The following is a 25,702-nucleotide window of genomic DNA, read 5'->3' on the forward strand; positions in this document are numbered from 1 at the left end:
AACGTACTGTACACGCAATAGCCCTTATCCACAAGTGGCTTCCAGGACTTGGTAAGTGGTGACCACCTTGTAAAAAAAAAGCTGACAGATTTATAGCCAGCTATCCATAACTATTAAATGAGGGTAAATTATTATTATTAATGTTATTATTATTATTATTATTATTATTATTATTATTATTATTATTATTATCAATGATGATTATAATAATAATAATAATAATAATAATAATAATAACAGTAACAATAATAATAGTAATAATGATGATGATGATGATGATGATACTACTACTAATAATAATTATAAAGATGTAATTTACTCAATTTATTTTCTGTGAGGTGTTTAGCGTTACTTTCGTGTTTGTGTTTGAAATTTCACACAGATTCCCGAGTTCGATATATAAATTCTCGTGTTCGACAAAACACACGTGTTAAAGTTAATGGCCGATATATTGTGAGAATCACCCCAAAGAAATGTACAGTAGTCCGAATAATCACAATAACAAAAAAATAATACAACCTTGTCTGAAAATTTCCCAAACGTAAAAGATTGAAGTTCACATGTATTTTTCCTGCATCAAACTTCCGACATCAGACATATTTGAAGTGCGGTAACGACGACTAGAAATCAAATTGGCGATCCTAAAACGATTGATCATTATCGATTTCAGTTGACAATTGATTTATTGATCAATTCATTTTTGATTTACTACACAATAACAAATTTCCTTCGATTTGATAGCAGGTGCTTGTTTTCAATTATTTTTTTTCTTAATTTCGTTTCTTTTCAAATTAATTATTTGATTAAAATACACTTCACAGATTTCGGTTTCAATTGAAGCCGCGTCTTTCTGGACGCAGAATTCAATTTAGAAACCCATTAATTTCTCAAAGAAAAAAAAAACATTTGAACGTCGTTTGGGAAGTATTTAGCGTGAATAAACAGAGATTAATATTGGAGATTGATATTTAACACGTCGTCTACAAACACAGATCAACAATATCCAATATTTCTGCTGTCATATTATTTATGATACGCCGACTTATAGAGTTTAACCTTCGTTGTAATACGTCATCGCATTAAGTATAATACATTCGTTGTGTATAAAAACATTAATAATAATAATAATAATAATAATAATAATAACAACATTAATAATAACCCCGATTTCGTTTTATAATGTCATCTTAAAAACACATGGACTTTGTTTCTCAGAGATTTTTCCCCTCAATCTCGTCTTTAAACCAGGAACTTCAAAGATCAAGGGTTTTCCTAAGGATATTGGTAGTACTTACACTATAGCAGAGGTCTAAGGGGCGCTTAGCACATATGGGACATATAGTTTCTTTTTAAAAATGTCCTTCCAGACGGCATGATACTACTTCTAGTGTACCAACTAACGGGATGACTTTACATCCGTCTTACTGTCAAGCATAACGCAGCATAATTGTTATACTTCTTGTTCTCCTTCCCTATCATATTCGGGTTCCAGGTCATTGCTCTTCGAGACCTTGTCAATTGGTACCGATACCGGGCGATTATGTTTCATTTTCTTGGTTGTCTTGACATTTTTATCCCATCCTACAGCTATATTACTATCTACATTTTTTCTTACTTTATAAGGCACTTCCTTTAAAAAAAACCCAAAAAACCCCAACAACAACAACAACATAACAATAATAATAATAATAATAATAATAATAATAATAATAATAACAACAATAATAATAATAATAATAATAATAATAACTAGCGGCACAGGTGGAAATTCCGCAGTTGATTCTTTCATATAATATATTGATATCGATGTTGTCACTCTGTGGATGTTTAGTATGAATGTAGAAGCTCTGATAGTAGTGTAGCTCTTTTGTTTAAATTGCAAAACTATTAGGTTATGCAAAAATAACATCGTTTTTGACGTATATATATATCTTACAAATACAACATTATTTTTGCACCAACTTAATATTTATCTAAGCTATCAGGGACGCCCGGCATAGCCCGGTCATAAAATACCCTTAAATATGATATTTTAATTTATGCAGATTTCGTATATATTATTAGAGAGTACATTTTCTATCGATTTTTAGATATTATAAAGTTGTGATTTCAAAAGTAAAAAAAAAAAATATGTATCCATAAGGCTTGGGTACATCAGCTTGAATAGTAACTAAAACAAAAACTTGTAAAGAAAAAAATGTGTTCCCTCAGCTATAATCGAAACGGAAACCAAAACCTATGAAGAATTTTGGGTAGCATTATTTATAAAAATAAATAGATGACTTAAGTGTCATTAGCTATAACCGAAACCGAAACTCATGAAGAATTCTTGGTAAAATTATTTATCACAAGTAAAATTATTTATCACTACTACTACTACTAATAATAATAATAACTAGCAGGCCCTGTGAAAATTCCACAGGGTACTTCTTTATATGTAATATATTGATGTTGGCATTCTGTTGATGTTTAGTTTAAAGAGAGGCTCTGATAATTATTGTAGCTCTTTTGTTAAAACTGCAAAAGTATGTATCTACGCTAGGTAGAACAACGGCATAGTCCGGTCGTAAAATACGCTTAAATATGATATTTTAATTCTCACAGATTTCGTATATATATTCTTATAGAGTAAATGTTATATGTTATAAAGTTGCGGTTTCAATATATATATATATATATATATATATATATATATATATATATATATATATATATATATATATCCATATGACTTGAGTGCATCAGCTTAAATCGAACGCGAAACCAACATTTCTTATGAAGAATTTTTGGTAAAATTATTTTATCAAAACATTGATTACTTAAGTTCCATCAGCTTTGATCGAAACCGGAATCCAAACTTATGAAGAAGTCTTGATAACATTATTTATTATAAGAAATGTAGGTCTTAGCAATTAAACAAGAGTCATTCGGAAGAAAAAAAGATATGAGCGTGACACACTAAAATAACACGCACGCTATCGTGTGTATATATATATATATATATATGTATAAGGAATTAAAAAATATACCAGCGGTGGTTGACGTTATGTTTAAAGAAAAAATTAGAAAAAACCGAATGAAATTATTAAAAAATCAACGTTTCGTCCCTGTTTCAAAGGACATCTTCAGGATAATTGAAATAAAAATGTGATAAAAGAAAAAGTCATAGATCGTGCGAAAAAAGACAGTTTTTTAAAATCCAACCCATATGTTGGGAAAGGACGAATATGTGTGCGTATGGGAAGGTTGTTTGATGTCTATATATACAACTTTTAAAATGCATTAAAATAAATATGTACATTATTATTATTATTATTATTTATTTTTTTTTTTTTTCTCTTCCCCCCCTTTTTTTTTTTTTTTTTTCTTTCCTTCTTCTGCAAAACTACTCATTTTTCTGAAACATTCAAAGAAAAAAAAAAAAAAAAAAAAAAAAAAAAGGCTAGCCAGGATCCACCCTGATACCTTGCTCTTTGATTATTATTTTCCCTATGCTAGGGGTTAAATGGTAGAAGCCTTTTCTTTGCGTAATAGTATTAGTATTCAAAATTAGTGCTGATTCTAAAAGTCTTCTTTTAGCTCTATCTATCACGTATTTAATAATTTTCGCTTGATCTAAATTAAATGAGTGATCGTGTTCTGCACAATGGCAAAAGAGTGCATTTAGGGCGTTACCATTCCTTATATCTCTTCTGTGCTCGTTTAGTCTTAATTTCAATTTTCGTTGTGTTTCACCTATGTACGCTTGTTGACAGTTGTTACATGGGATGGAATATATACCGGCATCGGATGTGAGGGTTTTGGGAGAGTGCTTGGTAGTTTTTAATGTCTGTTTTATGGTTGAGGAAGTTGTTTGTATCAGGTGAAAACCAAGTCTATTAAGAGTGTCGTAGATTTTTGTATTTTTGGTGTGGGTGGGAATGAAAAGATGTCTGTTTAATAGTGAGGTATCTGTTTTATTTTTCTGTGTGTTTATATTATAGTGTATTTTCGTAGCTTTTTTCTTTGCGTAAGAAATGAAATAGGATGGATACTGTAGTTTTCTTAAAACATTCGTAATATATTGAAATTCATCATTAAGATATTGGGGACTGCATATTCTAAAGGCACGTAAGAAAAAACCTATAATCATGCCCGTCTTTATTTTATCATTGTGGTGTGAGTAGTAATGAATATAGTCGTTTTTGTGTGTGGTCTTTCTATGTACTTTGAAACTCAGGTCGGTTTCTGATCTGATGAGGAATATGTCTAGAAAAGCTAGGGAGTGGTCTTGTTCGGATTCATGTGTAAAATTTATAGATGGTTCCACTGAATTTAATTTATTTCTAATTTGTTCTATTTGTGTGTTTTTAGGAAGAAAAATAAGAATATCATCTATATATCTAAAATATGTGGAGTTTTTAGGAAGTCTGTGTTTAAAAGAGTTGGTTTCTAAGAATTCTAAGAATAAGCAGGCTAGTACACCACTAAGGGGGTTACCCATAGGGAGTCCAAATTTCTGTCTATAGTAAGAATTATTAAATTGAAAGTAGGTTCTATCAGTGATGAGTTTTATAATTTGTATTAGTGTATCTGAGGAAAAAGGTAGGTCGGCTTTAATTTTGATTAAGTGCTTGTGGAGTAGATTAAGGCATTTTTTGATTGGAATATTGGTGTACAGGGAAATTATGTCTAAACTATGCATGGTTTTATTTTGCATGTCCATATTTTTTATTCTATTTAGGAGGTCACCAGAGTTTTTGATATGTGAAGTGCTGATGGTGCCCATTAGTGGAGTTAAAATTTGGGCAATAGCTCGTGCTAATTTATGGGTGACGCTTCCAATGTTTGATATTATAGGTCTCATAGGGACGTTCTCTTTATGTATTTTTGGGAGGCCGTATAATATAGGAATAGTGGGGTGGTATTCTATGTTATTTATCCATTTTTTATCATTTCCGATAAGTTTCTTTACGGATTTATTAAAAGTATCGAAATCTTTTTCTATTGATTTTAAATCTATCGGAGTGTATATATCTCCGTCTGCCAATAGTGTATGCATTTTCTTTAGATATAGGTCTTTATCTATTATAACTATACCACCTCCTTTATCGGCTTGTGAAATAATAATGTCTTTATTTTTTGTTAAAAGTTTTAAGGCATCAATGTATCTTTTTGGTAGTGCTAATTCTTGAGGTTGGGTAGTTGTTAAAGCTATTATCCCTTGTATGAAGCCTTTAGTAAAATCAGAGTCCTCTTGTCTATAATTTTTTAGGGTTGTGTTAGTGGTGATTTTCGAATGCTTGCCGGTAGCGAATTTAAGACCGAAACTGAGAGCTTCAGTTTCAATGTCCGAGAGTGGTTTAGAAGTAAGGTTTAGAATAAGGTCTGGACGTCCCAAAGTTTTCCATTTGCTGTTTTTCATCAATTTCGCAAGTTTGTTATTCAATTTAAAGTTATGGCGTGTGTTAAATTTTTTGATAGATCTGTAAATGTTCTTAATTGATCTGGGTGTTTTCTTGTAATTTTGTTGAAAATCAGCAATTAATATCCTGGCTTTCCGAAAAAGATGAGAGCTTTGGTGCTTTAAATATATTATAGATGACAAAATATATTTCTCAATGTAATCCGGGAAAATATGGTCTGATGTTTTAAAAGATTTAGGTATGCATGCAGGTATGACTTTTTCTTCAATACATTTTTCCAGAAAAATTCTCCTGTTGTTGTGAGAATTTGCTGCGATTAAGATGCTCTTATATGTTCGCAGAGATCGGTTTTCCATTTCGACAGAATGTATAAGGAATTAAAAAATATACCAGCGGTGGTTGACGTTATGTTTAAAGAAAAAATTAGAAAAAACCGAATGAAATTATTAAAAAATCAACGTTTCGTCCCTGTTTCAAAGGACATCTTCAGGATAATTGAAATAAAAATGTGATAAAAGAAAAAGTCATAGATCGTGCGAAAAAAGACAGTTTTTTAAAATCCAACCCATATGTTGGGAAAGGACGAATATGTGTGCGTATGGGAAGGTTGTTTGATGTCTATATATACAACTTTTAAAATGCATTAAAATAAATATGTACATTATTATTATTATTATTATTTTATTTTATTTTATTTTTTTTTTCTTCTCTCTCCCCCCCCCTTTTTTTTTTTTTTCTTTCCTTCTTCTGCAAAACTACTCATTTTTCTGAAACATTCAAAGAAAAAAAAAAAAAAAAAAATAGGCTAGCCAGGATCCACCCTGATACCTTGCTCTTTGATTATTATTTTCCCTATGCTAGGGGTTAAATGGTAGAAGCCTTTTCTTTGCGTAATAGTATTAGTATTCAAAATTAGTGCTGATTCTAAAAGTCTTCTTTTAGCTCTATCTATCACGCATTTAATAATTTTCGCTTGATCTAAATTAAATGAGTGATCGTGTTCTGCACAATGGCAAAAGAGTGCATTTAGGGCGTTACCATTCCTTATATCTCTTCTGTGCTCGTTTAGTCTTAATTTCAATTTTCGTTGTGTTTCACCTATGTACGCTTGTTGACAGTTGTTACATGGGATGGAATATATACCGGCATCGGATGTGAGGGTTTTGGGAGAGTGCTTGGTAGTTTTTAATGTCTGTTTTATGGTTGAGGAAGTTGTTTGTATCAGGTGAAAACCAAGTCTATTAAGAGTGTCGTAGATTTTTGTATTTTTGGTGTGGGTGGGAATGAAAAGATGTCTGTTTAATAGTGAGGTATCTGTTTTATTTTTCTGTGTGTTTATATTATAGTGTATTTTCGTAGCTTTTTTCTTTGCGTAAGAAATGAAATAGGATGGATACTGTAGTTTTCTTAAAACATTCGTAATATATTGAAATTCATCATTAAGATATTGGGGACTGCATATTCTAAAGGCACGTAAGAAAAAACCTATAATCATGCCCGTCTTTATTTTATCATTGTGGTGTGAGTAGTAATGAATATAGTCGTTTTTGTGTGTGGTCTTTCTACACTAATACAAATTATAAAACTCATCACTGATAGAACCTACTTTCAATTTAATAATTCTTACTATAGACAGAAATTTGGACTCCCTATGGGTAACCCCCTTAGTGGTGTACTAGCCTGCTTATTCTTAGAATTCTTAGAAACCAACTCTTTTAAACACAGACTTCCTAAAAACTCCACATATTTTAGATATATAGATGATATTCTTATTTTTCTTCCTAAAAACACACAAATAGAACAAATTAGAAATAAATTAAATTCAGTGGAACCATCTATAAATTTTACACATGAATCCGAACAAGACCACTCCCTAGCTTTTCTAGACATATTCCTCATCAGATCAGAAACCGACCTGAGTTTCAAAGTACATAGAAAGACCACACACAAAAACGACTATATTCATTACTACTCACACCACAATGATAAAATAAAGACGGGCATGATTATAGGTTTTTTCTTACGTGCCTTTAGAATATGCAGTCCCCAATATCTTAATGATGAATTTCAATATATTACGAATGTTTTAAGAAAACTACAGTATCCATCCTATTTCATTTCTTACGCAAAGAAAAAAGCTACGAAAATACACTATAATATAAACACACAGAAAAATAAAACAGATACCTCACTATTAAACAGACATCTTTTCATTCCCACCCACACCAAAAATACAAAAATCTACGACACTCTTAATAGACTTGGTTTTCACCTGATACAAACAACTTCCTCAACCATAAAACAGACATTAAAAACTACCAAGCACTCTCCCAAAACCCTCACATCCGATGCCGGTATATATTCCATCCCATGTAACAACTGTCAACAAGCGTACATAGGTGAAACACAACGAAAATTGAAATTAAGACTAAACGAGCACAGAAGAGATATAAGGAATGGTAACGCCCTAAATGCACTCTTTTGCCATTGTGCAGAACACGATCACTCATTTAATTTAGATCAAGCGAAAATTATTAAATACGTGATAGATAGAGCTAAAAGAAGACTTTTAGAATCAGCACTAATTTTGAATACTAATACTATTACGCAAAGAAAAGGCTTCTACCATTTAACCCCTAGCATAGGGAAAATAATAATCAAAGAGCAAGGTATCAGGGTGGATCCTGGCTAGCCTATTTTTTTTTTTTTTTTTTTTTTTCTTTGAATGTTTCAGAAAAATGAGTAGTTTTGCAGAAGAAGGAAAGAAAAAAAAAAAAAAAAGGGGGGGGGAAAGAGAAAAAAAAAAAATAATAATAATGTACATATTTATTTTAATGCATTTTAAAAGTTGTATATATAGACATCAAACAACCTTCCCATACGCACACATATTCGTCCTTTCCCAACATATGGGTTGGATTTTAAAAAACTGTCTTTTTTCGCACGATCTATGACTTTTTCTTTTATCACATTTTTATTTCAATTATCCTGAAGATGTCCTTTGAAACAGGGACGAAACGTTGATTTTTTAATAATTTCATTCGGTTTTTTCTAATTTTTTCTTTAAACATATATATATATATATATATATGCATATTATTTGAGGGTAAACAGTTACACATGGTCGCTACGAATAGCTATCTGTTTCAGTCAAAGAGACTTCCTAAGGCGACCTAGAACCTCTCACCTCCCCCCCCCAAATTTTGCTCTTTTTATTGAGCACTATTTAACAACCTCGATGTCTTCATTAGTCCCGACTTTTGAACATCTGAAACCTGAATATATATATATATATGTATATATATATATATATATAATGATAATAATAATAACAATGATAATAATGACAACAGCAACAATAATAAATATGTATTTTATTTAATTTATTTTATGTGAAGACTGTAACTTGTGTTTGAGAAACTAAGTTAAATAGTCGACATAGACATTTATGAATCAGATAATTTTATAGTTGGTATTTGTTTCACGATACCTTTCTAGTTAGAATGCTTTCTTGAAAGATGCTCGGTACTTACAGGAGAGACTACATGGATGTAGCCAGCATCCTCAGTGTTACTGCGGACATAACACACCAGATCATTAGTTCATATCGTTAACCATTTCAGGCACACTCACCTCCATTTGCTTATGCAAAAACAGAAACCATTAATTCAAAGTTTTATCGTCGAATTCCGTAAAATATTTTTGTTTAAAGAATTTCATCTATTATTCTAAAAGGCGAGGTGATTTCGCTTAAAACAGGCCATGCAGTTTTTAATTAAAACCATTATTCATTATTGACTATGGATCGTTGCACCTGTTCGTGAGATAATTGCTGCCCCATCCCATTACTCACAGGTGGTGTGCTTTTGTATTCTTGTTTGTTGCATTGGCTGTTAGCCATGTTTAATATTTTTCGATACGCGGTCTTGCTAGATTCTCTGCACAACGCAAAAATGACATCAACATTTGAGGAGAGTAAATTTGTATTTACTATGAGTTTCTATATCCTGAATTTGAATCTGTGTGATTGATTTCGCTACTTTATACTCATATAGTGTGATTTATTTGACTCAACAAATGATTTGTCTGATCGTGTTCGAGCTATCCGTTCAAATACGACAGTTTCATTTCTGGTAGTGTTACGCCACTGTCACATAGGTGTCTTATAAAGTATACGTATAAATCGTTAAATAAAATTCTTTCTTTGAAGATTGTAACGCTGGGTATTGAGGCAGACAAACCAGCGTCCAACATTGCCCCGCTTTTTATTGAAACCAACCGAGAGATCTTTTTAGTAACTTCACTGCTCCCTTAATGCAATTGTCTGGATCTCTTTTGCACTTAGTTCACCAGGAATATTAGTTAGGTAGGACTTCAGATTCTTCTTCATAAGCCCTGTGGCACCTATGATAACTGGTATGATTGATATCTCCTTAAGATTCCAGTTCTTTTCATATCATACATGAGACCTTGATATTTGGTTTGTTTCTCTCTTTCAGCTCTGTTAAGACGGCCATCATTAGGAACGCACACTTCAATCAAGGTTGCAACTCTCTCTAACTTATTCCATATAACTATGTCAGATTTCACAGCAGCATTTTCAAGGTAGGCGGCTGTAGGGATTACATGGCCGTAATGTATGGTATATATGTCATTTCCAACTGTTCTTCAGCTTGATGTTCCCAGGGCTTGCTGCTACACTGGATGTTTAATTTTTTACAGATGGTCCAGTGGAGGTACTTGCATACTCCATCATGTCTCGCCGTATAGTAGCCGTCCCCTAGAAGAACTTTGCGACTTGATATCAGATGACCAACACTTTCCAATTCTGTATGACAAAACCTGCATTTATTGTCATTACTGATCCCTGTCATCTTCTTGAATGCATTGTTCATACATCCCTGGTCTTGAGCAGCCATTATGACCCTTTCCTGATCGTGGTGGAGGGCTCCCATTTTGAGCCAGTCCAATGAACCTTCTTTATCTATGTATTCCTGAGAGAGTTTCCCCCCAAAATACTTTGCTCACTGATGTTGTTCCTATTCTTTAAGGTTTGTCTGTTAAAAGGTCTCACTATATTTCTGCCGACTATTTCTTGCTATTTCTGTGGTACACTTGTTTGGTGTTTCGTCCTTATCGAAGAGACAGCTCTAACCAAAATGCTTGGCGATCTAGGTGACTGATGTTGTTCTGCTGGCTCTTGTCTCTTGATGTTCGTATACTGATGAAAGGGTGTCATTCTGGGAGTTTCTCAGATACTGACCGGGGCTCACAATAATTGCCCTATGTTGATGATTGATCTATAAGAGTCCCAGACCTCCTTCTTCCCTGGGAAAATACAGTCTTGGTAGATACTGATTTCTATATATTATTTTATGAAGCGTTAGTAGCTTCCGTGTCTTTACATCTAGCCGGTTGATATATTCGATCTTAAGCTTTTTATTTTATAGATAAAATAGAATAATATCTACAGGGGAATAGTTTACGTTACCCCATGCAAGGGAGACAATATTATTTCTACATAGTTATCATCATTCGCAATGTATTCTTGCCAGCCATGACGGATAGCATTTTCGCCTCGAGTGCACTTGTTGCATACTGGGTGTTCATATTTAGAGAGAGATAGTATATAATATGAGTTGTGTATTGGTATTGGAGAGAGAGAGAGAGAGAGCGAGAGAGAGAGACCGGGTACATTTTAATACAGAAACGGATGGGGACATTCGTATTGATGAGGGGGAGAGATAGATGAGATACATTTATACAATTCTGGGAATGTTTCTATAACATATATTTTAGAGATGAGGATTATCAGTTCTTTTATCACAGGAGGGGACAGATTTCTTAAGGATGGGGTTTATACACAAAATTCATTATTACGATGAGTGAACACAAAGTTCATATAAATAATTCACAATACCTTTGATATCACATCAAGGAATTCAAACTCACTACATGATTTCAACGTCTAACCGTTCGCTTCCAAAGGGAGATTCCTTCTGACCAATGTCAGCTCTGTCTGTCCGACCCTGTCCGCCACTATCTCCGTTCTCCGCGTTCTGTTCTAAAAACTAGCCATATATTGAGAACTCATCTCCCAGCCATGACGTCATCGCATTGCCAAAAACGTACAGCAACCCCATGGCCTGGACATGCTTCACGTGTTTCGTTCCCCTTCGTCTGAACTCACGTTCACTGTTCACACATGTCTGCAAACAAGAATTCTCTAACCTATTTTTGGTATAACCTATTTTCAATATGTTTTTTATTTTCTATTGTTCGCTTCTAGATAACCTTATTTTAATTTCATTTTCATCACCAGAATTGAGTCATCAAATTCCTTTTTCTCAATAACATTTCTAAACAATCGAATTCCTTTTCAAGCAAACATATCTTCTATTTAATTTAAAACTAACAATCGGACTTCTCCTGAATCTTAATTTCAAACTTAAATTTCCAGGTTCGAATTCTCCGTCTCCTATCTCATTTTATTTACTACAAGAACATGTATTACGATGGTCGTTCCAAATATAACTTCTTGTATTTTATTAACTCAAAAAGTTGAAGGGCTACAAAGACAAGAGTTTTATTATTAAAACGAGTGACTTTTTGTGCCCCAGAATTTATTTGTGTACATATAATTTATATTATCAATGCACTTTTGCCAGTAATTGTGCTACACATGCCATCATAACAATGCGATTTGCAATAACTTGTGATAGATTCGGGTGTAATAGAAATAGGAGGCAGACTTTTGGAACGATACTCGTATATAAAATGTTTAATAAAATGTAAGAAACTGTTTCACCAAAAACCAGGGATGGAGAGTTAGAGAGCGAGACAGAACAAGAAATAGGTTACTTTCGTACGAGAGAGAGAGAGAGAGAGAGAGAGAGAGAGAGAGAGAGAGAGAGAGAGAGAGAGAGAGAGTGAGTTAAGAAAAAAACGGACAGATAGACGGACGGATAGCCAGCAAGACAGGCCTAGTAACACATGATCCCATTGGGAACATCACAGCGAAACGATTATCTTGATTGATGTCTTGCTAGCTAGGACACAGTAAATCTCCATCAGGAAGTAACATAGTTTCATCAACTTGGATCTGTGGTAACTTTTAGTCATTAAGTATCGCTCAGATTTTCGCGATTCGAACGGGTCTCTCGTTATGTAATATATTTTCTATATGAAGGTAATTTCAAAATAACAGTAAATATTATGAATGTCTTCATTATATAAATTATATATGTATATCGAAATACAATTAAAAGATTATGTACAGTTTGAACCAACATAACGCTATGCGAGTTTAACCGGCTTCCTCCAAAGGAGGAAGTTACATGGGAGCATGAAATTGATTAGCCGTCAGTCGCATGTATATCCCTGTTAGGGGAGATGACGACGTTAGGTTTTTGCAACTCTTGAAGGAAGGTGCCGACATCCTCCTACATACAGCGCCTGGAATTCCCAAATTGGTTATTCATTTTAGTAATGACTAGGTTCGACGTTGCTTAACACTGGTAATCTGACGGGATCCGGTGTGTCTACGTGATTATGCCATGTATATTTACTCGAAATTGATAGTCTTCAATCGTGACTAGAGTTTTACTACCATTGCATTCATAATGATGCGTATTGTTGAGACTACACGGTATCAGGAAGTGCGTCTTTTTTATGTATATTTTTTTGCAACATTTTAGTGATCATTATTCTCTGTGATAAAAATTGACAATGCGATGATATCAGAAAAGAACAAAAACTGGTACTCGAAAGAAATTAATCTAATGTTGACCTTTGGTATTTGAACGATAATAGAGTTTTATTTCAGTCTGACGAATCGTTTTGTTCATAATCTATCGAAGAAACCTTCCCGAACAAGAAAGATGCGGTTGGAAATCAGGCATTTTAACAAAGAGCTTTATTTATTTATTTTTTTTATGGCAGGAGGTGGGGGAGGGTCATATGCAACTTGCTCGCACGCAATTCTTAATAGCCTGCAATTCAAACAGAAATAAAAAGTATAAAAAGAATACGTTCGAATTTATTTTATGGGAAATATTGTGTCCATGAATCTTTATCAAGGGATTACAACCGCACATACACATGCACGCAAGTATCAATGTATGTACACTTATTTATAAACACGAACAGATATAAAATATAACGTAAACACATTAATAATATTTTCTACACTAAGCCTATCCTTACGCAGAAATAGAATTATTTCTGTCTTTCTCTTCTAACGAATATATATACACACAGGCGGCAAAAAGAAAGTCCGCACTTGTAATTATTTTCCAAAACTGCAAATTTAACCTAAATTTAATGTAACTGTTAAAAAAAATACGTCATTTGATTGGCCTTTTATTCTTCTATAATTTTACCTTTTCATATTTGACTTTTAATTGAAATGTTCAGTGTTCACGTCAATTAAAAATAAACTTAAAATTGAGGAGGCAAAAAGAACGTTCGCACAATGGAAAATTGTTATGTAAATATAATTATAGGACATAAATGCAACACAAATAAAACAGCAGCACAATGAACTAGCTGATATTTAGTAGCATAACCTTTCTACAATTTGACTGCCTGCAATCTTTTGGGAATTCCTTGAATTAGACTGCAGCAACACTCCGGGGAAACGGCATCTTACCTTTCTTTAATTTTTGTCCAAAGTTCTTCCAAATTTTTCATTTAATCATTGCGTAGCTGTTGCTTTATGTAATGCCATATGTTTTCGATAGGTTTGATGTCTGGAGATTGTGCAGACCAATCCAAACACGGAATATCATGCTTTTCCAGTAACCTTTTGACATTGCCGGCTGTGTGAATGGGAACATTATTCTGCATGAAAATGGAATTATCACCCAAATTCCTACCAAAGTAGAGTATAAAATGCTCAGTCCACATATAAATGTACTTGGTCGAATTAATTCGACCTTCCAAGCGAACTATAGGCTCTTGACCATTGGTGCTAATAATGTCCCACACTCCTAGCAGCGTTGAAACAGAGCACATAGGATTAAATTCTTCGTCTTTTCTCTGACGGGTGTACTGCCTAACATCATGGCCTAGCCTACTCAACTTGCGTTCGTCGCTAAAAAGCACTTGTGACCAATATGAAGAGTCATGATCTTCAATTGTATCTGACGAAGTCCAGACGGCGCTTTCTGTTCTTTACAGAAATCATCGAATTGCGTTATTCAACATATCCTCGCAAATTAAATTCATTCAATCTGTTTTGACAGTAGAAAAAGACCACTTTTTAACAAGATTACACTGTTGTTGGATTTGGGAAGCCGTTTCAGATTTGTTTCTTAGGCTGCGAATCTTGATAGCATTGTCTTCTTTGTTAGAGTACGACTAGATTTAGGGACATCACGAACACTGTCGGTGTTTTGGTGCTTTTGCACAGTCTATCGTTTTTTATCACTTTTTAATCTGCGGCCCATTTCTCCATTGGATAAACCAGAAAGATGGTGATTAATGAGCTCGTGATGATCACTAAGAGAAAGTCGTGGCACATGGACAAAATGTTACGTTGTATAACCTGGAGAAACAACAAATACGATTAGATATGCTTTGTTGCCTGTTAGTGGATATTTTAAACTGATTTAGGGGCGATAATTTAAGCTGTTTTTAGCGAATTTGTGGCTATGGACTTTCTGTTTGCTTCCTCAATTTGAAGTTGTTTTTTTAAATTGTCGTGAACACTAGAATATTTCAATTTCAAGTCAAATATGAACAGGTAAAATTATAGAAGAATAAAAAGCTAATAAAATGAGGTATAGTTTGTTTAAACAGTTACATTAAATTTAGCTTAAATTTGCAGTTTTTGAAAAAAATACAAGTGCGGACTTTCTTTTTACCGGCACTTCATATATATATATATATGTGTGTGTGTGTGAGTATATATATATATATATATATATATATGCTTGTCATTGGACTCTGACTGTGGATGCTCAGAGAGTGATACTTGTGTCGTACAAGCGTTTATCATTGAAATCCTTTTGTACAGATATCTCTTCTGTAAAAGTCCTGTGGCGATAGTGGCGAGGCAACTTGTGCAGACTTAACAAGTTTGAAGTATGATGTGACAAATCTACACACAGGCGGCTTAAAGCTTATTTAAACATCCCTATTATTTTGTATTATCATGCGAACACCTTTACAAGAAGGAAAGTTTTTATGCCACATTTCTAAACTTTCATGTAGAACTAAAGGTGGATTGAAGAGTTATCTACGTGTACACAGACGCAATAGCAGTAAAGGAAGAGAGGGGAAACTTCTGTCAAGAAGTAGCTATCATATATATATATAATTATGGTACTAGTGCATGAGCTGGCCTGGGCGTGGCTTATCACTCGCTCGGATTTCTCCGTAAAATGACGTCACATGCTGCCATCTAACGGAGAAAATGGACGAGGGGGGGTTTACAGAGAGAGAAAAACGCAGAAAAGATGGACGCGGGTGGGGGGGGGTCTTACAGTGAAAAGGTCATTCCTTTTCTTATTTCTTATGAAAAGTTCTTATTCATTTTACAAAAAAAATCGTTGAACTTTGCTTAAATTATTTTTGAAAAAGACATTCAAAAAAGTATTTTATTTGAAAAAACTTAAATTAAATTTTGTGAAAGAAGAAATAAATTTTTCAACTTAATTTATTTGACAAAAAAAAAAACAAATTTGTTTAGCTTTTTTCCTTGAAAACATTACAAGTTTTTGGTAAAAATTTTTTTGGAGGGGGGGTAAGTTGGAATAGCATTACTAATCTCGGAAAGACATTTTTTTTTTTTTTCAAAACAATTCTTTTTCTTCAGTGGCGGAGTGGCAGACAAATTACTTTTTTTTTTTGGGGGGGGGGGATAAGTCGGAATAGTTTAACATTATGTAGTAACCAATAATTAACATGCAAGGAGTCGACACCTAAACATAAATCAAAAGACAGAATGATAAAAAATGTCAAAATGATACACTTACATTATCTCCGTTGTTGGCAAATGTTCCTTGGCGCGTGTAACCGGTGGCTGGGTTGGTGCTATAAACAAATATAAGTTCCGGTGCAAATTAAACCCCACACCCCAATATATACGCGGAAGAATATCAATTAAAGAATTTTCGAATTTTTCGAAATTATTGATTCTTTCTACAAATAATGTTAAATATCCAGATACGCTACTACAGAATACCGACCACTCTAATTTGTTTTTTTTTATAGGTAATTGAGGTCGCTACGTTGGGGGGGGGAAATTTTTTTCGCGCGCTCCAACATCACATCCCCCCCTGCTCGCTCGCTATGTCCTGGAAAAAAATCTTCCCCCCCAAACGTAGTTTGCTTGGTGAAGCCGTAGTTTATGCTACAGCGTGCATGCGCGTAGCATAAACGGAAGCTGCAAAATAGTGAAAAGTAGTTCGTGGGTTCAGGGGTAAATACCATGCAAACGGTAAATTTGCTCCAAGTTTGACTTATCAGATTCGTTGTCAGCGACCTCAATTTCCTATAAAAAAAAACAAATTAGAGTAGTCGGTGTTATTCGTTGTCAGCGACCTCAATTACCTATAAAAAAAAAACAAAAACAAATTAGAGTGGTCGGTGTTGTGTAGTAGCGTATCTGGATATTTACCGGTTTGGGAAAAATGGAGACGGTATAATTTTAAACCGCTCTTACATTCGATATGAAATAAAAAGCACTTAAAACTACTTAAAAATACCAACGAATGATGCAGATAAGTTGGAAAGTAACTTTTATTGATAATGTTACCATTTATTATTCTTTTAATGGCTAATTTCGTGAATTTGGCCGTTTTTGAAATGGTTTGGCCTTCAAGAAATTGTATTTTGCCTTCTTTTTTTAATTTGGCTTCAAATTTGGCTTTTGTTTTCTTTTTTTTTTTAATAATTTTACCACTATATTAATTTTATAATAATTAAAGAAAATGCTATAATTAATTTTTCAAGCAGTTTCGTGTTGAAATATTCTGGAAACTTGTATTTGGCGCTGTTTCCGCGTTTTTCTCTCTCTGTAAGCCCCCCCCTCGTCCATTTTCTCCGTTAGATGGCAGCATGTGACGTCATTTTACGGAGAAATCCGAGCGTGATAAGCCACGCCCAGGCCAGCTCATGCACTAGTACCATAATTATATATATATATATATATATATATATATATATATATATATATATATATATATATATATATATATATAGTAGAAATGGTAATTAATAAAAACCTGAAGAAAGTGCTCAATACTGTTGTAGAGCAAATATGCGTTTTATTTTTTATTACCGTATCTTTCTATTAAGTTACAATATTTTTCAGCTACCCGACCGTTTTTTTTGTCGTCTGTAGCTTCCTCAGACTTTTACAGAAATGTTCGTTATGACTTCATCCCATCATAACGAACATTTCTGTAAAAGTCTGAGGAAGCGACAGACAGCCAAAAAAAAAAAACGGCCGGGTAGCTGAAACAATAACAAACAGTAACTTAACAGAAAGATACGGTAATAAAAAATAAAACGTATATATATATATATATATATATATATATATATATATATATATATATATATCTTTTATTATGCATAAACATTAATATGTCGCTACATATTATTGAGCATGTTTCGATCAACGGGTTATTAGTAACGTACGGACTTCGCTTCTGTTGAGGCTATATCGCCTGAAGATGTTTTAGTTACTAGTAAATGGCTGAGCAAAACATACTCATGAATGTGTAGCGAAATATTAATGCTTATGTAAAAAATTATAAAATGTATTTCGCCCTACTTCAGTATTGAGCACTCTTGTATCAACCTCGTTAAAACTTCTTGGTTATTTACTCTGGAAAATATTAACCTGGAATTATATATATATATATATATATATATATATATATATATAATATGAGCAAACAGTTAATGAAATATGTTAAAAAACACTTTGAAATGTATTAAAAAACATATTTAATCTGCAAAGGAAACACTAGATAAATTGATAGTCCTTAATCCGCGGAGTTTCGAAGAAATACACTCCCTCTCATCAGAGAGTAGGAATTAGCAAAATGCAGGATCGGACCTTGCATGCAAAAGTATTTGATGAAACAACAAATAAGTCAAAGATCTTACTTGAAAACAAAATAAGTTAAGCAGAGGGAATATGGTAAAGAAAAAGGTGATTACATATAAATGGATAGTCCGGTGGAAGATAAAAAATCCAGTGACGGCAAAATCCAAATGTAAAACTTCAAGAAAGTTAAATGAATTTCCATTTGTACAAGTAAAATCCATTGGATCATATTATAAGCTCTATTTCCTATTTGGTATTATCGAGCTTTTATATCTGGCTGAGATAATTTTATAAATATTAATTCTTTAATATTTATAATTTACTTTAATTTTACCATCTTGGATCATTTTGGTAAATTCAATTGTAATTTTCATTTTATATATATATTGCAATTAAGAATTGGAAATTGGATCAAATTTTTGTAACATGTCTTCTTCCTAAGATTAAGGGTGGTGGTGTTTGATCAACACTGCTGGGGAGCCATGATGTAATATACTGTTTTGTTTTTAAATCCCCGAAACAGTGTTTCATGGTAAAAAACTGATGATCCCTTAAAAAATATTAAAAAAATGGTATTATAGTAAATTCGAGAGAGTTGATGCAGTGATTGCAGGTGATTAAAGTACTTACTGACTAGATGTTTTTTTTTTAACGAATGATAAAAAGTAAATTTTTGTATGGTTTCAAATGTTAAAAGCTTCAAAGACTATATATATATATATATATATATATATATATATATATATATAAATACTAGAAAAAGTACCCGTCGTTGGCTGGGTTCAAAAACAGCCTACAGAAAATGGACTCTGACTAATGAAAGTATGATAGGTTATGAACAGGAAGGGTTGTAAATTTGGGTTGAATTTAGGAGTATCAAAACCAAAGCAAAATATGATGAAAGTAAAAATAAAATAGATAAACCCTATAATTTATTATACCATACCTGTTCAGACTGAAACCCCTATCACAATATTATGTTGATCTATATTAAAAAAACCTTGTTAAACTTTGTGACATATTTCACTTCTATGGAGGTCAGGTGCGAAGGAACACCCCATAATTTTATTATACCATATTGCTTCAAACTGAAACATAATTATCAAATCGTATGCAGATAGATATGGAAAGTCTTTATTAAAGTGTGTGCCTATTTCTATTCTATGGAGGCCAGGCGCGAATGCAGACCCCACAATTTTATTATACCATCCCTATTTAAGTTAAAACATACGTATCAAAGTATTCTAATGTACATCTATATCGAAAACACTTGTAAACGTTTTTTTTTTTAATTATAAATTTTTTAATTCCATACTTTGTTGACCAATGCGAACGCAGTACCCACAATTTTAATGAACATCCGTTCTGCCAGATCAAACATAACCATTCCTGTTTCTCGATACATCTTCTATCATTATATGGAATCAGTTTTTAAAAATAGTCAACCATATAGAAGACTATTCGTGACCAGACAGACACACACATTCAGATTTATATATATATATATATACATATATATACATATATATATATATATATATATATATATATATATATATATATATATATATATATAGTGTATTTTATAATGATAACCGCCAGAGTATTTGCACTTGTGCAAGCAGATCAGACTGGGCTGTCATAAGACACTGATTCTCGTGACATAAAATGCACTAAACACTAATGCTATGCTTTAATGTTTACTTTTCTTTCGCAAAAATTAACCATTTTCCGCAAAGCTCCAAACAAAAGCAAGTATTTCTTTCTAAAATCAACCAAATCGAACACCATGGATAAATATTTTAAGACGTTTAAAATGGAAACGCAAAAACTTTTACTAAAACGACTGGATTCGTTTTGATAGGCTATACGTAGTAAAAATAAGACATACCCAAATAGAGAGATAAATAGATCGATCGATCGATAGATAGATAGATAGATGGATAACTATATAGATGGAGAGAGAGAGAGAGGGAGAGAGAGAGTAAGAGAAAAGAAATTAGCAATTGTCATGGCATCACGGAGAGACAAAATGATAAGCGGCCACAAGAAGCATGTGCCCACTACACCAGCGGTTGGACGCGGGAACAAGCCTGTAACTCTTTGATTTCGATTGGTTGGTTGGTTGTTTGTTTTTGTGTTACAGCATATCAACCTTTTTTAGGTTAGTTTATGTCGAATCCAATGATTTGGAAGAACAATATTTTAATAGAATCCATTGGTTTTTTTCCAAGTCGGTTTCTATTTAACCCATAGTTGGGACCCTAGCAGCTACTAGCACTCCGGGTCAGAGTGGACCTAGGAGCAATGGCAATTAAAGGGTACCTCCACACTCCCCAAATCCCGCAAGCTGGCGCCTAACAGTAAGATATAGTTTAAGGTCATATCAAGGACCCTTTGCTTGCGAGGCGAGGGTCATGATTATGCAATCTGACCACCTTTGACAATATAAACAAGCTTAATATGAGAAGTGATATTTTTGTTTGAGCAGGATAATTTTTACCATTCTAAGCAACTAACGTCATTCGCGTGCGTCTTCGACAACATGACTTCCTTTTGAGCTATTTGAATTGATGCGTGTACTGCTGCCACCAAAAATTAACTCGCAAAATTTACTGGTGAATAGAAAAGAGAAGAAAACACCCACAGCTTGTATTCCGTGAATTCTTTAAAGTAAGAATAAAATAATATACGTGACAGACATACGAATGAAAAAACAACATAGTATTAGCAACGGAAGTATTAGATTGACGGGAAAGTTCTTGCTGAATTAAAAATTTGGATTTTAAATGATGTATTTTCCAAAAAACAGGAACGAAGATGGCGGCGAAGAAGCAGTGTAGTACGATCCTGTGTGTAATTGCACGTAACAATGATGGCGCCGAAGAAGCAGTGCAGTGCGATCCTGAGTGTAATTGCTAGTAACAAAGATGCCGATGAAGAAGCAGTGTAGTACGACCATGAGTGCAAGCCCCACTAACAAAGATGGCGGAGCAGAAGGAGTGCAGTACGATCCTGAGTGAAAGCCCCAGTAACAAAGATGGAGGTGAAGAAGCAGTGCAGTAAGATCTTGAGTGCTATTGCCACTAAAAAGGATGGCGCCGAAGAAGCAGTGCAGTACAATCCTGTGTGCAATTAATAGTAACAAAGATGGCGGCGAAGAAACAGTGCAGTGCGATCCTGAGTTCAATTGATAGCAACAAAGATGGCGGTGAAGAAACAATGCAGTACTATCATGAGTGCAATTGCTAGTAACAAAGATGGCGGCGAAGAAGCAGTGCAGTACGATCCTGAGTGCAATTGCCAGTAACAAAGATGGCGGCGAAGAAGCAGTGTAGTATATCCTGAGTGCAATTGCCAGTAACAAAGATGGCGGCGAAGAAGCAGTGCAGTACTATCCCGAGTGCAATTGACAGTAACAAAGATAGCGGCTAAGAAACAGTGCAGTACTATCCTGAGTGCAATTGACAGTAACAAAGATGGCGGCAAAGAAGCAGTCCAGTACTATCCTGACTGCAATTGCCAGTAACAAAGATGGCGGCGAAGCAGCAGTGCAGTACTATCCTAGACGCAATAGCCAGTAACAAAGATGGCGGTGAAGAAGCAGTGTAGTACTTGTCTGAGTGAAATCGCCAGTAACAAAGATGGCGGTGAAGAAGCAGTGCAGTACTATCCTGAGTGCAATTGTCAGTAACAAATATGGCGGTGAAAAAGAAGGGCAGCACGATACTAAGTGTAATTCCTAGTAACAGAGATGGCGGCGAATAAGCAGTGCAGTGCGAGCTTGAGTGTAATTGCCAGTAAACAAACATGGCGATAAAAAAGCAGTGCAGTAAGATCCTGAGTGTAATTTCCAGTAACAAAGATGGCGGTAAAGAAGCAGTACAGTTCGATCCTGAGTGCAATTTCCAGTAACAAAGATGGCGGCGAAGAAGCAGTGCAGTACGATCCTTAGGGCAATTGCCAGTAACAAAGATGCCGGTGAAGAAGCAGTGCAGTACAATCCTGTGTGCAATTGCCAGTAACAAAGATGGCGACGAAGAAGCAGTGCAGTACGATCCTGAGTGCAATTGCCAGTAACAAAGATGGCGGTGAAGAAGCAGTGCATTACAATTCTGAGTGGAATTGCCATTAACAAAGATGGTGGCGAAAAGCAGTGCAGTCCGATCCTGAATGTAATTGCCAGTAATAAAGATGGCGGAGAAGAAGCAGTGCAGTGCGATCCTTAGGGCAATTGCCAGTATCAAAGATGCCGGTTAAGAAGCAGTGCAGTACAATCCTCGGTGCAATTGCCAGTAACAAAGATACCGGCGAAGAAGCAGTGCAGTACGACCCTGAGTGGAATTGCCAGTAACAAAGACGGCGCCGAAGAAGCAGTGCAGTGCGACCCTGTGTAATTGCTAATAACAAAGATGGCGCTGAAGAAAACGTGCAGTACGATCCTGAGTGCAATTTCCAGTAACAAAGATGGTGGCGAAGAAGTAGTCCAGTACTATCCTTAGTGCAATTGCTAGTAAGAAAGATTACGGCGAAGAAGCAGTGCAGTACTATCCTGATGCCATTGCCAGTAACAAAGATGGCGGTGAAGAAGCAGTGTAGACTATCCTGAGTGCAATTTCCAGTAATAAAGATGGCGGTGAAGAAGCAGTTCAGTACTATCCTGTGTGCAATTGCCAGTAATAAATATGGCGGTGAAAAAGCAGTGCAGTACGATCCTAAGTGTAATTCCTAGTAACAAAGACGGCGGAAAATAAGCAGTGCAGTGCGATCTTGAGTGCAATTGCCAGTAAACAAAGATGGCGATAAAAAAGCAGTGCAGTAAGATCCTGAGTGTAATTGCCAGTAACAAAGATGCCGGCGAAGAAGCAGTGCAGTACGATCCTGAGTGCTATTGCCAGTAACAAAGATGGCTCCGAAGAAGCAGTGCTGTGCGATCCTGTGTAATTGCTAGTAACAAAGATGGCGATAAAATGCAGTTGAGTACGATCCTGAGTGAAATTTCCTGTAACAAAGATGGCGCCGAAGAAACAGTGCAGTAAAATCCTGTGTGTAATTGCCAGTAACAAAGATGGCGGCAAAGAAACAGTGCAGTACGATCCTGAATGTAATTGTCAGTAACAAAGATGGCGGCGAAGAAGCAGTGCAGGGCGATCCGGTGTAATTGCTAGTAACGAAGATGGCGATGAAGAAGCAGTGGAGTACGATCCTGAGTGCAATTGCCAGTAACAAAGATGGCGGCGAAGAAGCAGTGCACTACGATCCTGTATAATTGCTAGTGAAAAAGATGGCGGTGAATAAGCAGTAAACTACAATCCTGAGTTCAATTGCCAGTAACAAAGATGGCGGTGAAGAAGCAGTGCAGTACGATCCTGAGTGTAATTGCTAGATACAAAGATGGTGGCGGGGAAGCAGTGCAGTGCGATCCTGAGTGCAATTGCCAGTAACAAAGATGGCGGCGAAGAAACAGTGCAGTGCGATCCTGAGGTCAATTTCTAGTAACAAATATGGCGGTGAAGAAGCAGTGCAGTACTATCCTGCGTGTAATTGCCAGTAACAAAGATGGCCGCGAAGAAGCAGTGACCTACGGTCCTGTGTAGAATTGATAGTAACAAAGATGGCGACGAAGAAGCAGTGCAGTGCGATCCTGACTGCAATTGCCAGTAACAAAGATTGCGGTTAATAAGCAGTGCAGTACGATCCTGAGTTTAATTGCTAGTAACTAAGATCGCGAAGAAGCAGTGCAGTGCGACCCTGACTGCAATTGCTAGTAACAAAGATTGCGGTTAATAAGAAGTGCAGTACGATTCTGAGTTTAATTGCTAGTAACTAAGATCGTGAAGAAGCAGTGCAGTGCGATCCGTAGTGCAATTGCTAGTAACAAAGATGGCGGCGAATAAGCAGTGCAGTTCGATCCTAAGTGCAATTGCAAGTAACAAAGATGGCGGTGAAGAAGCAGTGCAGTGCGATCCTGAGTGCAATTGCGAGTCACAAAGATGGCGGCAGAAGAAGCAGTGCAGTTCGATCCTCAGTGTAATTGCCAGTAACAAAGATGCCGGCGAAAAAGCAGTGCAGTACTATCGTAAGTATAATTGCCAGTAACACAAATGGCGGCGAAGAAGCAGTGCAGTTCGGTCCTGAATGTAATTGCTAGTAACAAAGATGGCGATAAAAAGCAGTTGAGTACGATCCTGCGTGCAATTTCCAGAAACAAAGATGGCGCCGAAGAAACAGTGCAGTACGATCCTGAGTGTAATTGCCAGTAACAAAGATGGCGGTAAAGAAACAGTGCAGTACGATCCTGAGTGTAATTTCCAGTAACAAAGATGGCGGTGAAAAAGCAGTACAGTACGATCCTAAATGTAATTGCTAGTAACAAAGATGGCGATGAAGAAGCAGTGGAGTACGGTCCTGAGTGCAATTACCAGTAACAAAGATGGCGGCGAAGAGGCAGTGCACTACGATCCTGTGAAATTGCTAGTGAAAAAGATGGCGATGAAGAAGCAGTGCAGTACAATTCTAAGTGCAATTGCCAGTAACAAAGATGGCGGTGAAGAAGCAGTGCAGTGCGATCCTGAGTGCTATTGCTAGTTACAAAGATGGAGGTGACGAACACTGCAGTGCGATCCTTAGGGCAATTGCCAGTAACAATGATGGCGGCGAATAAGCAGTGCAGTACTATCCTAAGTGTAATTGCCAGTAACAAAGATGGAGGCGAAGAAGCAGTGCAGTGCGATCCTGGGTGCAATTGCTAGTAACAAGGATGGCGATTAAGGAGCAGTGGAGTACGATCCTGAGCGTCATTGCCAGCAACAAACATGGCGCCGAAGAAGCAGTGCAGTACGATCCTGTGTAATTGCTAGTGACAACGATGGCGGTGAAGAAGCAGTGCAGTACAATCCTGTGTGCATTTGCCAGTAACAAAGATGGCGGCGAAGAAGCAATGCAGTACGATACTGTGTGGAATTGCATGTAACAAAGATGGCGCCGAAGAAGCAGTGCAGTGCGATCCTGTGTAATTGCTAGTAACAAAGATGGCTCTGAAGACGCAGTGCAATACGATCCTGAGTGCAATTTCCAGTAACAAAAATGGCGGGTAAAAAGCAGTGCAGTTCGATCCTGAGTGTAATTGCCAGTAACAAAGATGGCTCCGAAGAAGCAGTGCAGTGCGATCCTGTGTAATTGCTAGTAACAAAGATGGCGGTGAAGAAACAGTGCAGTACGATCCTTAGTGTAA

The sequence above is a fragment of the Euprymna scolopes genome, chromosome 17, assembly GCF_053919585.1.
Source record: "Euprymna scolopes isolate OS-2025 chromosome 17, ASM5391958v1, whole genome shotgun sequence".
NCBI lineage: Eukaryota > Metazoa > Mollusca > Cephalopoda > Sepiida > Sepiolidae > Euprymna > Euprymna scolopes.